This window comes from Cryptomeria japonica, chromosome 11 (assembly GCF_030272615.1).
Source record: "Cryptomeria japonica chromosome 11, Sugi_1.0, whole genome shotgun sequence".
Taxonomy (NCBI): Eukaryota; Viridiplantae; Streptophyta; class Pinopsida; order Cupressales; family Cupressaceae; genus Cryptomeria; species Cryptomeria japonica.
This window is the reverse complement of record NC_081415.1, coordinates 8871343-8886538: the sequence shown is the minus strand read 5'-3', so window position 1 is coordinate 8886538 and position 15196 is coordinate 8871343. Positions and strand designations below refer to the sequence as shown.

Here is a 15196-nt window from a genome sequence, read left to right as displayed (position 1 = left end):
TTGAGGAAGATTTGACCTCTTCTTGTGCCTCCAAGTTTGCATTTTGCTGCCATATAAGACATTCTTGCAAAAACGTGTAAAGGGTTTGGCATTGCGGTTTGGGTTTGTTGAGCGGTTTTGCTTCTCCATTCCAAGAATTGTTGCATTATTGGAGAAGCATTTTGCATTTTTAAGAAAGGTATGCTCTCTTTCCTTTCTTTCCTTCATTTTATTATTTTCTTGTTTTCTTTATTTTCGTTCTTAGTTGCATTTTTGGCATGTGTTGATTCTTCCCCCAAAAATTGGTTTTTGTGAAAGAAATCTTCCCCTTGGTATGCAATTGTTGAATTGCATTGTTCTTCCCAAAATTCCCTCTTTACTTGTATTCGGGATTTTTAATCTCGATTACAAGTTCGCTGGAAATTCTTGTTCTTCCCCTACGGTTAAGGAATTTAACCATTTTTGGTTAAAATTCGAAGTTGAAAAGTGTAAAATACCCCTCCCTTGCAAATTCGGGTTTTAAAAACCGGATTACATGTTGAAGAGTTCTTCCCATTTTCATGAAAATGACTTTGCCGGATTTTCCCATTTCTATCCATTCATGTTCCCCATATCTGTACTTTCCATTTCCAGCATTTCTCGCAAGTCAAAATCTCATTTTTCGTCCATTTCTCCATTTTCGAATTTACAAGTGTACTTGTATTCGGGTTTTAAAACCCCAATTGCATGTATGTCCTTTCCAACTTGTATACTTGCGAAAATTCTCCCAAGATCCGAAATTGGTCAAAGTCAAGATTTTCCCATTTCTACATATTTCCCCTCTTCCTTTCACAAAATCGTGAAATTCAAGAATCAAAGTTTTACCCATTTGAAGAAGGAAGAATGATATTTGCAGCTGACTATGATGTTGCCTTAACTCTTTTAAGTCTTCATCACAGCATTCCAGGTTCACAATCAATGTCAGATTTGCCGACATTTCCAACTCCAAAGAAAATGAAATACAAATATGACAAATATCAGAATGAGGTTGCACTTTCCCAGGTTTCTTCTCCTTTGGATCGCATCAGAGACACAGAGATAGGGCACGTTGATATGGCAAAATTCATCAATAGGGTAGAAGATCCACAGGATAACAACTTGCAGCGGCTGTTGGACAGCCATATCCATCATGCATCTTCCTTCCTAGTGGCTGCCATAGAACCTGAGTTCGTTCTTGCATGCGCCCATCATTTTGACAAGGATTCAAGAGTCATCAAAAATGATGATGGTGAAGCTATAATTCGTCTTGATGCAGATACAATCGAGAAGGTCTTCAGAATACCTCCTGCACCTGTTTATATGGAAATCACCAAAGAAAGTGCAACAGAGTATTATGTGAAAAGGGAAAAAGATTGCAAGCGACATATAAATAGGTGGATCCAAGAGCCACGACCTTCCTTCTCAAGGTGGGCAAAGTTGTACCATTGTGATTTCAAATGGGAGATAGGAGACACCATCACTCTTCTTAGCAGGATGATGGGCCTTGAGCATTCCAATGTCTTTGAGCCATGGATGTGTCAATTCATTATGTTCATACGGCAGTCACATCACATTTCATGGGGTGAAATCATCAGCGATGCCTTGTGCGAACAACTTGCAGCAGTTCCTACCACCATGACCTTCTTCATGAATTCTTATTTGGTATATTTAGCAGCATCACTTAGACACTTTCCAGGTCTTTCTACCAAGGGTGATCGCTCGCTTATACCAGTTTGGGAATATTATGACCAGTTGCCATTGAAACCCAGCAGACTGCATTTTAGAAGGGTCCAAGATGCATTCTTCGGATATTTCATGTGTCAGTTTGACATGGATCTTAGGAACAAAAGAGTATCAGATGAGGCATGGGTCAAGGTATCTGAGTATGGGTGTTTGTTCTTGCAATTTCCCACCTTCACCTATATGAGGATTGGATGTTATGATGGTCAGCCGTACATGCTTCCAAGATACCCAACCGATAAGATAATTCTTATGGAGTTGGGAAGACAGATCATGGCTGTTCATACTTTTCAGTCTACTAGACACAAGGTTGGAATGAGGATCTCTACCACTAACCCATTAAAAATTGGTCGATACTCCCTTGTCACATCCGTGAAGGCTAAGGCCATGGAGGCTGAATTGCAGGAAATCAAGCTTAAGAGGTTCAAACCTAGAGCTGATTTTGATTATAGAGGTATGAAGGAGAAGATCAAGAAATCCTTTGTGCATGTTCATCGCATTGAAGACATTTGGGTAGATCTCCATATAGAAGCCGAAATTCTGAAGATGGATTACCACAGGGTCACTGTTGAGCAAATTGTTGACTTGAACTTGGCGGATATCCCACAAGGGATGATCGATGATAGACATATACTTGATCCTGAATACACTTCATGGAGGGTTGAGGAAGCTCCACTTCTTTTGATCCAATGGTCACACAAGGAGTGCGTCTCCATCCTTGACAGATTTCAGCCTATCTTGGCCAACACTAATGCATGGCTGAAAAGTAATGCTGTTAGACTTATCAAAATTAAGGTTGGTAAAGAAGATGATTCCACGGGGCCTCTTGGATGAAAGTCTGAGATTCAGATTGATAACAAGGAGGGTGCTTCATCTTCGGGCACAAGGATCAAGTTACGAGTCAGTCGCGCAGTAGTGCTTCCTCCTGAGGAGACGACTATTCGTGGGAAGGAGAAATCACGGTTCCATGTTCAGGTGATCGATTTGGATAATCCAGAAGAGGGGCAGCAATCTGACGATGCTCCTAAGTCTCCAGTTTCAGACTCGCCTCACGAGGTCATTCCTCTAGTTTCCATTGAGACGCCTCTTTCTCCTCCTAATTTGCTCGTAGATGAGTCTCCTCAGAATGCAGTTCCCATTTCAGCATATGAGCCTTCTCTTGATCGACAACAAGAAAGTGTGTTGAAAGTCCCTGAAGATAATCCCACTTGCATTCAGTTATCAGAAATTGATACTTCCACTTCTGGTTTTGAAGAATTCATGAGGCAATCTTCATGTTCATTGGTAACTGAGCAAACCGTGGTTGCTGTCCAAACAGATATTCCTCCTAGGGTGACCACGGTAATTCAAACAGAAACTGCTTCTCCTTTACCTACAGCTACTATTGGAAGTGAGTTGATGACTTTGCCTCCATGGCTTAGTTCTTTCACCCTGAAAAGGAAGAAGCAAGAGATCTCACCTGATGCCTTTGACTACCAGCAACTCAAACAGTCTAGATCCAAAGTTGCTAAGAAGGCCAAGACTATCTCTAGGGTAATTGTTGATAGTAACAAGATGAAAGTAGCTGAAATTGTGGAACCTATTGCAGATAAGCCAGTTGATGAAATGTCAGCTGCTGATTATAAGGTTACAAGGATAGAATTGGGCAAGCAAACACATGAGGTCATTAAACATGATGCTCAGTTTTCTGTTGCTTCACTGGTGCAAAGGTGTGACGATCTTCTTGCGAAGAAAGACAAGCTAGAAGAGGAAAACCGACAGCTTATGGCAGCCATTCATAAAATCACAAAACCTACTGCTGAAGGGAGTAACTCCATAGGTTCTTTTGGTTCCCAATAATCGATTTGTGGAGTGGAAAGGGCTGCTCAGAAAGTACAAGCACTGGACTCCTGGGTTGATCAGCTTCATGATCAATGTGTACAAGTAGTGAAAGACATTTTTCAAATAATGTCTAAGTTGGAAACCATTGAGGAGAAACGGGATTAGACTTCTAACACTTTCAAAAAGAATCTGGAAAGTGTTGAGAAAAGTTTGGCAATCTGGCGTACCATGCCCCAACAACAGCTGAGTATTTTGCAGGAGCACGCCATCATCTCTTCCAGGGTCATGTACTTGGAATTTGAAGAACTCATGGAAAACAAGACCCTTGTTCTTAAATCCCTCATTGAGGAGATTGATGATGCAAGGAGATTTCGGGATGAAGTCTATTGAGGTATTGTCTCACATTGTGAAAGGGCCTCTTGCAATATAGTAAGTCAGGATGGAGAGCTGATTCCAGAAGAAGAAGTTCTTGCTGATTTACAGATGAGGATTCATAATGAATGGAGAAGTGAACAATTCTCGGCAGCTTCAATTCAAGCATTGATGAAACACCAAGCCTTTTTGCATGAAATCCAGTCTATCCTGGATAAAAACAATTCCGCGCTCCTTCGCTATCACGACACTATTGTGAAGACTATGGTTGTTGCTAAGAACACCCATGAACTGAATCCTGAGGAATTGCAAGCGAGCATCCAAAAATTTCAAGGATTTGTGTCTTCACAAAATGCAACTTAAGTGTTTTTCAACACTTAGTTCAATTTTCCCTCTTTTGTAATCTTTAGTTGTAATTTTGTTTTGACAAGTTACATGTAAAAGTAATTTTTGTAAAATGCAAGTTACACATTACTTGCACTTTTGTAATTACATGTAAGACAACTACAAGTTGTGTTTGATTAGGACTGTAGTTGGAATAAGTCTTAGTTAGTTAATGAAGTCTCAGTTATTTATTGAATGAGTCTTGGTGGTTGAGAGAATCTCTCAAGTTAGTTGGGATCCTCCCACCTTTTTCTCAAGTCTCCTCTTCTATAAATAATTGAGGGGTCTATTGTAATTTTTATCTTTTGGGAAAGCAAGCAAAAACTCCGCCAAATTTACAACAAGAAGTCTTTGAGCTTATGTATGTGAATTGAAGGTTTTGAAGAATAATAAAGAAGGGTTACTCAAGTTTTGAGTCTTTGAGCTACAAGTTTGAGTTTGACTCTTTTTATTTATTCTATGCAAAGTGTTTCTAAAGGAGCTTAGTCCAATCTGATTTGAAGTCTTTGAGCTGCAAGTAGAGAAGATTAATTAAAATAGGAAATCTCTAGAAGGAGCAACAAGTCTTTGAGCTTGCGTCTATTCTTGAGGAAAAATTATTGTTTGATAAGAAATAGCAGCAAGTCTTTGAGCTTGCATTAATTCTTGTCTTTGTGTTAAAAGAATAAATCATTCCAGTCTTTGAGCTGTTGTCTTTTATTCATTGTAAAATTTAGTATAGCAAAGGGTAGATAGGACTTCCAATAGTCAAGTCTTTGAGCTTGATATTGTTGTCCCGTCCCGAAGGAAGTGACGGAAGTCTTTGTGCTTTCAGGAAACTTCATTTCCTTTCTCTCATTTTACTTAAAAGTGGTTATTACTGTTCATATTCAATCGCTATCCTTTTCTGTGAAGAGAAAAGGATATTGTCTTTCTTGAAGAAAGAAGGAAGATTGCTGTACCATCCTGTTTTTATTTTAGTTTTAGTTAGATAGGGGGAGCCTTCCCTTAATTAGGAGAGTTTTTATTCATGTGCTGTGGTTGAAACCACAATTTTGTATATTTCCCCAAGTGTACAAAATTTTCAACCAACATTCATTTCTCTCTCTTTAGAGCTGTCTCTTGTCACCTCTCTTATTGATGTCCCTCCATTTTTGCAGCCCATAGACGTGCTTCTTACATAGGTGGTGTCTAGCGTGGGCTTATTTGCTCCTCCCATTTCTTCTTTGCATCTCCATCACAACTTTCTTGGGATCCTCTAACCTGTCATGGCTGATTGAAGGTCTCACTTGAGTTGCCTAAGCGTAGGGCCCTATTCTTGAGTTTCATCGTAGGAAGTTAGCTCTTGTGACTTATTTGTTTGCATCAATTCTTGTTATTGAGGCTCTACCTTCTTTAGGGTTTGTCACCACCCCTCTTTCAAAGGTTGACAATAAGGCTCTTGCTTCACAGCCTCTAGCTGAGTCACCTGCCTCTTCTTTAGAGTGGTGCATGGTTGACTCTCTAGAGATCTTGATGTTGTGAACTATCTTCACACAATCAGTGACTCTTGCCTCATAGGAGTTATTGGATGAGAATGTTGAGATAGCCTCAACCTTGACTCTTGCTATTGGTGAGATGCCTAGCATTACCCTAGTCATTGTACCTGTTGTGACCTATTGCAAATGGGGACCCCCTATTTTTTTTGTTTCTTTGGGTTTTGCTTTGGCATTGCAGTTGCTAATCACCAATCTTGTTGCAAATGAGGAGTTATCATCTCGGGCCAAGTAGAGAATTAATGGTCAAATCAGTGTTTACATGTTGTCAAAGAGCTTAGAAGGTCTGAAGGATGAGGATCGCAATTGCTTTGGATCATTTCTAACAACTTGCTATTTTTAGAAATTTTTGCTTTTTTGTTTTTTCTTTTTTTTTGAAAGTGGCATATGGGTTTTGTTCCTCAACTCATTTCATCTCTGCCCATGTCGGAATTTGAAAATATTGTCTCTAGGTATAAAAAGCAGGGCTTCATTTTCTTTTTTTGAGATTAGGGTTTTGTTCCTCGGGTCATTTCAATCTTGCCCATGTCTTCAGATTCAAATTTTTTTGCCTCCAAATGTAAAAAGCAAGGGTATGATTTTTCTGCATTTTTTGAGATTAGGGTTTTGATCCCCAGGCCATATCATTACTGTCCATGTTCTCATGATTGAAAAATTTGGTCTCCAAGGGTAAAAAGCAAGATGGAAACCCTAATTAGGGTTTTGTTCCAAAAAAGCATTCCTCAAGTCATATGATCAGTACCCATGCCCTCAGAATTGAAAAATCATGTCTTCAAGGAAAAAAGCAAGAACCTAGGGTTTTGTTCCCGATGAATCAAGTTCGGCTATGGCAGATGATATATGGACATAGCAGCCCAAATAAATGTGTTTGGAAGGAAAACTGAAATCAAGAGCAAAATTTGCCTATGGCTGTCCAAGGAAACATGTCCAAGCTTCATAAAATTCGCCCATGGTAGGAGACCTCTTAAATTTGCCCAAGCTAAGGAAGGAAGCATTAACATGACACAAACAACATGAAGTCTGCCTTGGATGATTAGCAGTCAAGTCCGCCCATGTCAAGGTACCCTCAAGTCCGCCTAGGCATGTTGGAAGGTGGCAAAGAATGCTTGAAGTCCACCCATGCACAAACAAGGTTGGCAAGCGCATGTCAAACTCCTACCTTAGGTCAACTAACCCATGGAAAGAGTTAACTAAACTCCGACCTGCAGTGAGCATGACGAACAACAAAGTTGACACATGGTCTTCCAAGTCCGTCCCTCCTAAAGCAAGACAAACTTGTCCAAGACCCTTCCAACTCCGCCCTAGACATGGCACATGAAGTGTAAAGTCCGCCCTTGATAGATTGGAAAGAGGTTGGCAAAATCTGTCTAAGGCACAAGCAAAGATGTCCAAGCCTACTCCAAGTCTGCATTGGCTAATGAAGAAATTGTCCAAAGACCTTGAAAGTCCGCCCAAGACATAAAGCAAGGATGCCAAGTTGTCCATCAAACCCGCCCTAGCAAGATAAGTTGGCATAAGATTGTCAAAATCCGCCAAGACAAGGGGAAGGATAACTTAGGAGGAAGAATTACACACAAGCAAAGCAGTGTCAACACATGATCAAAGTCCACCCTAGCAAGCTATCCTTCAAGTTCGACAAGACATGGAAAATAAAGATTAAAACAAGGTTGTCAAGACACCTTCCAACTCCGCCTTCATCAAAGTTGGCTAAGACTCTTCCAAGTCCGCCATGGAGAAAGAATAAAACAAGCCTATCAAAATTCACCAAAGAGAATTGTTTGGAAAGAAAAATGACAAGAATGTCTAAGAAACTCCAAAGTCCGCCATCTAGCAGAGAAAAGAAGTTGGCATGATGTCTTCCAAGTTCGCCCCAAGGAGATGTCCACACTTGAGCAAAGTCCATCAAGGAAGAAGTAGATAAAATGGCAAAGCATCTTCAAACTCCGCCCTGTCCAAGCATGTGCCAAGTCTGCCTTGGCAAGGAAACCATCAAGACAAGCAAGCTGTCCATCAAGCCTGCCTTAGCATGCCTAAAGATTTACAAACTCCGCCTAGCTTGAAAAAGCATAAGAAGGAAAACAGGGAAAAGAAAGTTAGCAAAGGTTTGAAAGATGAAATCAAATAAAGAAAAAGCCTTGTCCAAAGAACAAAACACATTAAAACAAGGTGGCAAGACTTCTTCCAAGTCCGCTAAAGAATATGGCAAAGAGCTTTCAAAGTCCGCCCATGATGGGAGGAGGTTGGCAAAGATAAATTTGAAAAGAAGATTGTCCAAACAAAGACAAAGTCCACCTAGGCAAGGAAAGGTGGTGGTTTGGCATGATAAAAGACAATTAAATTTTGCCAAGGTAAATTGATCAAACACAAGTTGTCCAAGATGAATTGTACGAGGTTTGCCAAGCAAAATAAGACATTAGAACTTCCAAGTTGACTAGGCATAAATGGAATATGTGAAGATGCCTAAGCTAGATGAAAATTCGCCCATGACCTATGTGTAAGACACAAAGACTATCAACTTGCCATGGCAAAGCAAGAAAATGGCTAAAGGAGAAACAATTTTGACCAAGAAACACATAAAATCAAGGGTTAATTAACTAAATGGGTTGGAAAATAAGGCTCGACACTTGGAATATTTTCCAAAATGAATTCAACACAGAGAAATTTTCAAAAAAAAGGCCGTGTGGAATATTCCACAACAAAAAGAATCAAATTTTGACTAAGTGTTGGAGAGGAAACAGGAAGAAAGAAGGACAAAGGCGAAAATTAAGAAGAAAATGAATAAAGTTCTTGTCCAATGGTGGAGTTTGTTCAACTCAGCACAAGCCAGATCCATAATCGAAGGCAAATCAATAGGCAAATTGTGTCTGAGCATAGAAATGGTCAAAATCTTGGCTAGGAACTGGAGGATCCACATGAAGGTGTCACAAAATAAAATTGACTAGCCAAAATTTGGCTGAGTATAGGAGATACTTCACAAAAAATAGTTCCAATTTCCTTCATTGTGGCATAGGTACAGTGGCATTCTTCTCCAAATTCAAGTCACTTAAAAAGAATTTCCAAGCATCAAGAAAGAAAAATCTTCAAACTTGGCAAAAATATACAAAGAAATTCCAGATTTCTTGAAGGATTTCATCTCCCAATCAAAATTAGATGGTGGCAAGAAGACTATTCCAAATGAATTTCCATACAGGCAATTTTTCGGCACAAATTGGAGAAATCAAGGAGGACATTCAATTGTTCCAAGTCACATGTCCAGGGTAATTGAACATTTTGCCTCTCAACAACAGAAGGGGGTGCAATCCTAAAAAATAGCACCTTGTAACATTTGTCTTGCGTGCACACGATATTGATTTTATTTTAGGAAACTCTAGGTTGTCTTAATCTCGACCGTTGATTGAAGATCAATCCTAGCCATTGAATTGTAATTGGGGAGCCTATAAATTGAGCTCACCCCCTCATTTGTAAATCATGGGAGCATGTTGCAAAACATGTTGAGATACGCAATTGTTGCTTAGGATTGCCAAAATAATAAGTAATACATTGTTCGAATTGATGGTGATTATTTCCCTTATTTTGGAGTCTTCATGGTTCTTATCCCTCATCGTAGTTTAGATTTTATTTCAAGTTGTTAGATGAATGAAGGATTTGATAGTTTAGATTGGTGAAACTTTTGCTCATACTTTTGTTGGATGGATGATTTTCATTCAATGTGTAAAGTTAGCCTGAGCTTTGATGTGGATGCTTAACTTCTACTTTGAGTAATATTGTTCAATTGTTGGTATTATTCATGTGTGAAAATATCGAGCACAGCCTTAGAAGATTGCACATGCTTTGCATAGTTGTCCTAACTGTAGAGAAACAAAGTATTGTTATTGGTTTCATCCAGTCTTTACCGTCTCTTGAATTCTTAGGAATAGATTAGAATTTCTAAACCCTTCTCTCATTTTCAGTTTTCTTGAAATCCATGATCCAAAACCCAAATGATAGATCTTCATTGTGAATTGAATAGGCCAAGCGTAAGTCCCCCTTGTATTTCAGCACACACTACCCAAGAAGCTATCCAACACAAAGTCGCCAATTCGCACATATAGACCTTGGAGTCGTCTTGTGGTCTTTCTCGCAATCTTGGCACGAGTAGTGATTTTGTTCAGGAGAGGATAGAGTATCCTTGGATATTTTATTCTAATGTTCGGTATATGATAAAACGTACACCAACAGTTTCTCTTCCGGCTCATCCTCCCTCCCCTTATGATCAAGATTGGGAAGATGATGATCTGCTTAGGAATGATTACTAGAGCAATGCTTCTCTAATTTCTATATTAGAGTGTGTTTGTTGTTTTGTGGCCCCCCCTAGTTGTCTTTATATGTTGTGCTCTCCTGAAGGACCTAAGTTACTTCATAGGTACTTGGATACATGGGATAAAATCTGTTGTACACTTTCTCTATTTGTTTCATCATCTTTCTTTTTGTCATGTCTTGACTTTTGACATTCAGGAACGATGGGGGCATTTAAGCCTTCTTCCATGTTGACCCAATTTTTTATTTTATCTTTATCTTCATGTGCTCTTTCTCAAATCCCAAAACTTTGGGAATATGAAGAGTAATTCACATGCAATCATATATATGCTTTAACTTCACTGCTACAAATTCTACTGACCTAGAATATTTGTATCCCCCTTTCTCTTTACGTTTTTGCGGATGTTGTAGGTATCATGTGCTATTTGTTGCAAGATAGCATTCCATGGAGACATCTTGTTATGCTTTCATGACATATCTTTTCTCCTTAGAATGATTTGTGCTCCTTTCTATGTAACACACCTCATTCTAAGGGGGCCTATCATATTTGTATTCATGATCATATTTATTTCAAATCTCTTATCACATTTCTTTTTGAAATATGTCTGCATTCAACTATCTAGCATAACACAACTTGCTACCCATACCGACACTGTCTAAATTGATCTTGTCTTAATGATCACTGTCTTATGATCTATGCATGATTGTTGATCGTTTTTATGTGTAAATTTTTGTTCATCTAACATGTTTGTTTGCAGCTAACATGTTTGTGATGATACAACTCAGCACTGTCTCATGAAGGATTGAATCAGGTTTCTTCCCTACATCTCGGGTATAACTCTCTTAACTCTTCTCTCTCTACTTTATCTTGCATCTCTTTTTGATATGCTCACTAAAGTGGGGGTAAAATGAACCATCATCAATTGCACTTTGTGCAATTTCATGTTGCAAAGGCCTTCACTTTAGCTGAATTGAAGACAAATATCGAACTTCCATGTCATTATCTTGCCTTGCCATCTGTCAAACCTGTTTTCTTGAGCATTTGGTCCAGATTATGCATGGACACATGCTCCCCATAGAGACGTCCGTACATCGTGCATTCATCCTGCGAATATCCATGATTTAAGGTGGTCATTGGGATGTTACACTTGCTAATTCTAGCTCGCACTAACGTCAGGATGACTTTCAGTCCCTTTAAACTTGCCTTTTCACCACATTTTCACTCTCTAACATTTTCTTAGATACTTTGGGCACTCTCTCTCGCATTTGTGAAGTTCTCACACTCTCAATCTCTTGCAATTTCTTCCATTTCCCTGTCCATCTCATCTCCATTATTGTTCACATCAAAGTTTTGTTGACTTGGGAAGCTTACGCTCTTCCTCACTCTAGCAAGTTCTCGATTTCTAGTGTTAGAGGGAAGTGTTCCCTTTCCGGGTTATCTTGTTTTCATTGTCTAGCATATCTATTATTTTATCATTATTGTTTATCTCTCGTTACATCATTTTATTTCTTTTAATGATATCTATCTATCTGGTTGTCCATGGAGGTGAAAACACCAAAACGAGGGTTTGATTGTGGCAATCCTTTAATCACAGCTACTCAAACATTTTGTATTTGGTCATATGTCTGCAGATATAATGAAGAAGACTGTGGAACATGCTGGAGGCTTCATAACAAGGACCCTTTGAGAGTAGTTCTTTGTTCTTCTTGTCTTTTTGTCAATCTATTCCACTCTATTAGCTTCTTGTTTAGTACTTTCATTATAATTAGAACTCAGTACGATACATTGGTCATTTTGCACCTTCCAGTACGAACTTTTGTACCTCGTTCGTATAGGACATTTGCATGTCGTGCTATCATCCTTGACCTAAGTGTGCATCGTAGGCAAAGAGCATACAAAGTTGTCCAGGTGGTCTTCATAGCCTATGTTGTTGGCCTCTATGGTCTATGTATTTTTATCTGCCAACATCTCAGAGTACACACTTTTTTCATCTCAATGAACAAACTTAGAGGTCATAGTGCCCCGAAGGTTTGTTTAGAGTGGAGAGTTGGATTTCTAGTCCTTGTGGGGTCTGACCACCCTTCGTAGCGGTTCGATTTTCCTCCTCTGCAGGGGACAAAAGAGTGTGTGAGTCAAGGGATTTACTATAGGAAATTCAGGACATCGTGTAGTCTTTGAAAGAAAATTTGCAACATACACAGAATCAACAGAAGATGTATGTAGATCAGCATCGCACAGAGCATTCCTTTGAGTTTGGTGACATGGTGTACCTGAGATTACAACCATATAGGCAGTCCACTCTCAAGAAGAGTGGGTCGGAGAAACTTAAGCCATGTTTTTATGGTCCTTTTAGGATCTCCAAATGGATTGGAGAGGTGGCTTATGAGCAAGAGTTATCGACAAATAGTAGAGTGCATCATTTTTTTCATGTATCACACCTCAAAAAGGTATTGGGGTACATTGTAGTTTGTTCTTCTAAGTTGCCATGTCGGATGAGTGAAAATTGATTTTAATCCTTGAGGTGATTATTGACATTAGGGAACGCACTCTATAGAAGAGCATTAAAGAATATCTGATTAAGTGGAAGAATCTGCCAAATGAGGATGCAACATGGGAAAGTGAACAGATCTTGCAATATCGAAAGTTGAAATTGCTTGGGGGCAAGCAATTTTGGGGAGAGAGGACTGTGATGTCCCCTTCTTGAGCATTGACAACTTGGTGACCATTAGACTATTCAGCGGGTTCCCATAGGCTAATGTGGTGGGGGTTAGGGAACTCTTTGGGATTTGAAGACCTTGCAGTTCAACTTCTTCCATATTTATAGGTGTTTCTTTGAGCTCAGTGTAGCCAAAAATGCATAATGACACTTTCTGGGGCAATTTCAAATAGTAAACCTGTTCTTACTATTTTTAATAAGTCACCTTCACAACACTGACTTGGTCCCTTAGCATCAGTTGCCCCTTGACATGGATAGTTAATGCATTTAATGATTATTTGGCATATTTAATGGTCAGGGAAATTGTTTTAAATAATGATAATGTTATAAGCTAAATTAAATATTTAACTTAACGTTATTTTAAATATATTTAAGTGACTTTATAAGTGGCGTCTAGGGGACATAAGGAACTAAAAAATAAACTCAAGTTGTTTCAAAAAGGGGATGCCTACATGGGAGACATAAGAGGATTTTGATTAAATAAAATAAATATTTAATTCCCAAAGTTGGGCTTGGGATTTTGAGGGAGAAATAAAAAAATTTGAGGGAGCTCATTTTGGCATTAACGTTTTGGAAATTTGATGAAAGGATATTGCTGGTTGAATAGAGTTCTTCCAAGGGCTATGTGAGGACGAAAACCTTCACAGATGATATCTACTGCGGAAGTGAAAGATCTTTCCTGGTGGATTTGTAGGTTGTTTCATTCAGAGACTACATGAAAGCTTTGTTTCCAAAGATTTTTAGTTTATATCTCAAGTTTGTTTTGAAAGAGGATTCATTGATAAATTTGTAAGAACAAGGAACAGGTTGGGAGAGATTTTTTGCAGCTTTTCCTTCACTCATGCTGGCTGTACCTTTCCCTAGTTGGCCGTACACTTCAGCAAGGAGGACGTGAGGCTCTAGAAGCAAAATGCGTAGGGTTTTGGAGGGTTGTTTGTTCATTGGAGGGATTTAGAGGTTGCAAATTTTTTGGTATTCATTTTGGGAGTGGAGAGGTGTATTCTCTGATGTATGTGATGCCACTGGCAAGCGCCAGTGGCTGATTGCAGTCATATTTGCAGATTTGTTATGTATTGCAGCTTCTGGGTCTGTTTGTAATATCATTTTGAAGCTATTTGGTCTTTTGGGTATTGTTAGTTTCATTTTTCTTATGCTGTCCATACTTTATAATAAATCTAAAATCATTTCCAGCTTGTGGGTATTTTAAGTATTAAACATATTAGTGTGTATTTTCTCTAAGCATTATTGCAAAAATATCTATTTGTTGCATCAGTGTATTATCTCCAAAAATCTCATATTTGGCATTAAAAAGAAACACAAATTAAAAAAAACATAGGGTGCATATTAAAGGAATATCAAGTATTGCAAATGCAAATATTTGAATACTGCTACTAAGCCTCTTAAAGTTTACAGCACAAACAAGAATAGAGAGCTCAGATTCAAAAAGATTAGAATGTAGAAACTTATTGAAGTATAGTTATGTCTACCAGAAATGTTAGACCCCTATGACGAGAGTAATGCAGAACATGCATGTTCATTGACAAAGCTCTCAATAGGTCAGAGTTACAGCTCAGAAAACAGGTACTTCCTTTTCCAAACTTGTCTTTACTCCACTCCAAGTTGATCTTTGATCACTCCTTCCTATAAGGGAGAGTTGAGAGTAGATTTCCATAGCCATACCTGGATTTCTCTGCATCTGAACTGTATAATCTAGCTCATGAAAAGCATTTCAATATGCAAAACCCAATCCAGTTTCAATCCTTGAATATAGTCCCTAATTTTCAGTTCAGAATTCTCATGGCTGCTATGTAAGGAGGACAACAGTATTTCCAACCTCCAAATGGCACTTGGGACATACCACTTCATTGAACTTCCTCCCCTTGCTCCTAATAGCCAACATGCCCAGGCTGTTGAATTTGCAATGAGTCAAGAGGGAAAGGTAGGGAAAGAAGACATAAAATTTACATATTGCCCTGACCAAAATAAGTTAAGCATATAAAATTATTGAGGAAAAGTGTGTATATTATTTTTCTTGAAAATGTATTGCTCTAGTTGTTAATCAATTCAGCAGCAGAAAAGAGTGTCCTTCAACCATTAAGAATATCACAAGCAGCAAATTGAATCTGTTGATTGTCTGTCATAACTACCAAAGTTGTCAGAGTAGAACAGAAGTTATATAACAAATTCTAACGACTGAAAGAGCTAAAAGGAGGTTGAATGACATAGTACAGAAAAACAGTCAGCAAGTTAGTGAGAAATTTCATGTGGCTCGGCATTGATAAGTTTCCATTGAGGTCATCACTATGGGAGCAGAACAGAAGTCTTCATGTTACAAACTCCTTTCCCAAGCTGCTG

General features: G+C 38.7%; 1 protein-coding gene across 5 annotated transcripts in view; it reads right to left on the bottom strand.

Moving 5' to 3' along the window:
- Positions 1-15196, bottom strand: part of LOC131050724 (phosphoglucan phosphatase DSP4, amyloplastic) — a 159802-nt gene that overhangs the window by 22605 nt on the left and 122001 nt on the right. The gene's annotated exons all lie outside the window — the stretch shown is intronic.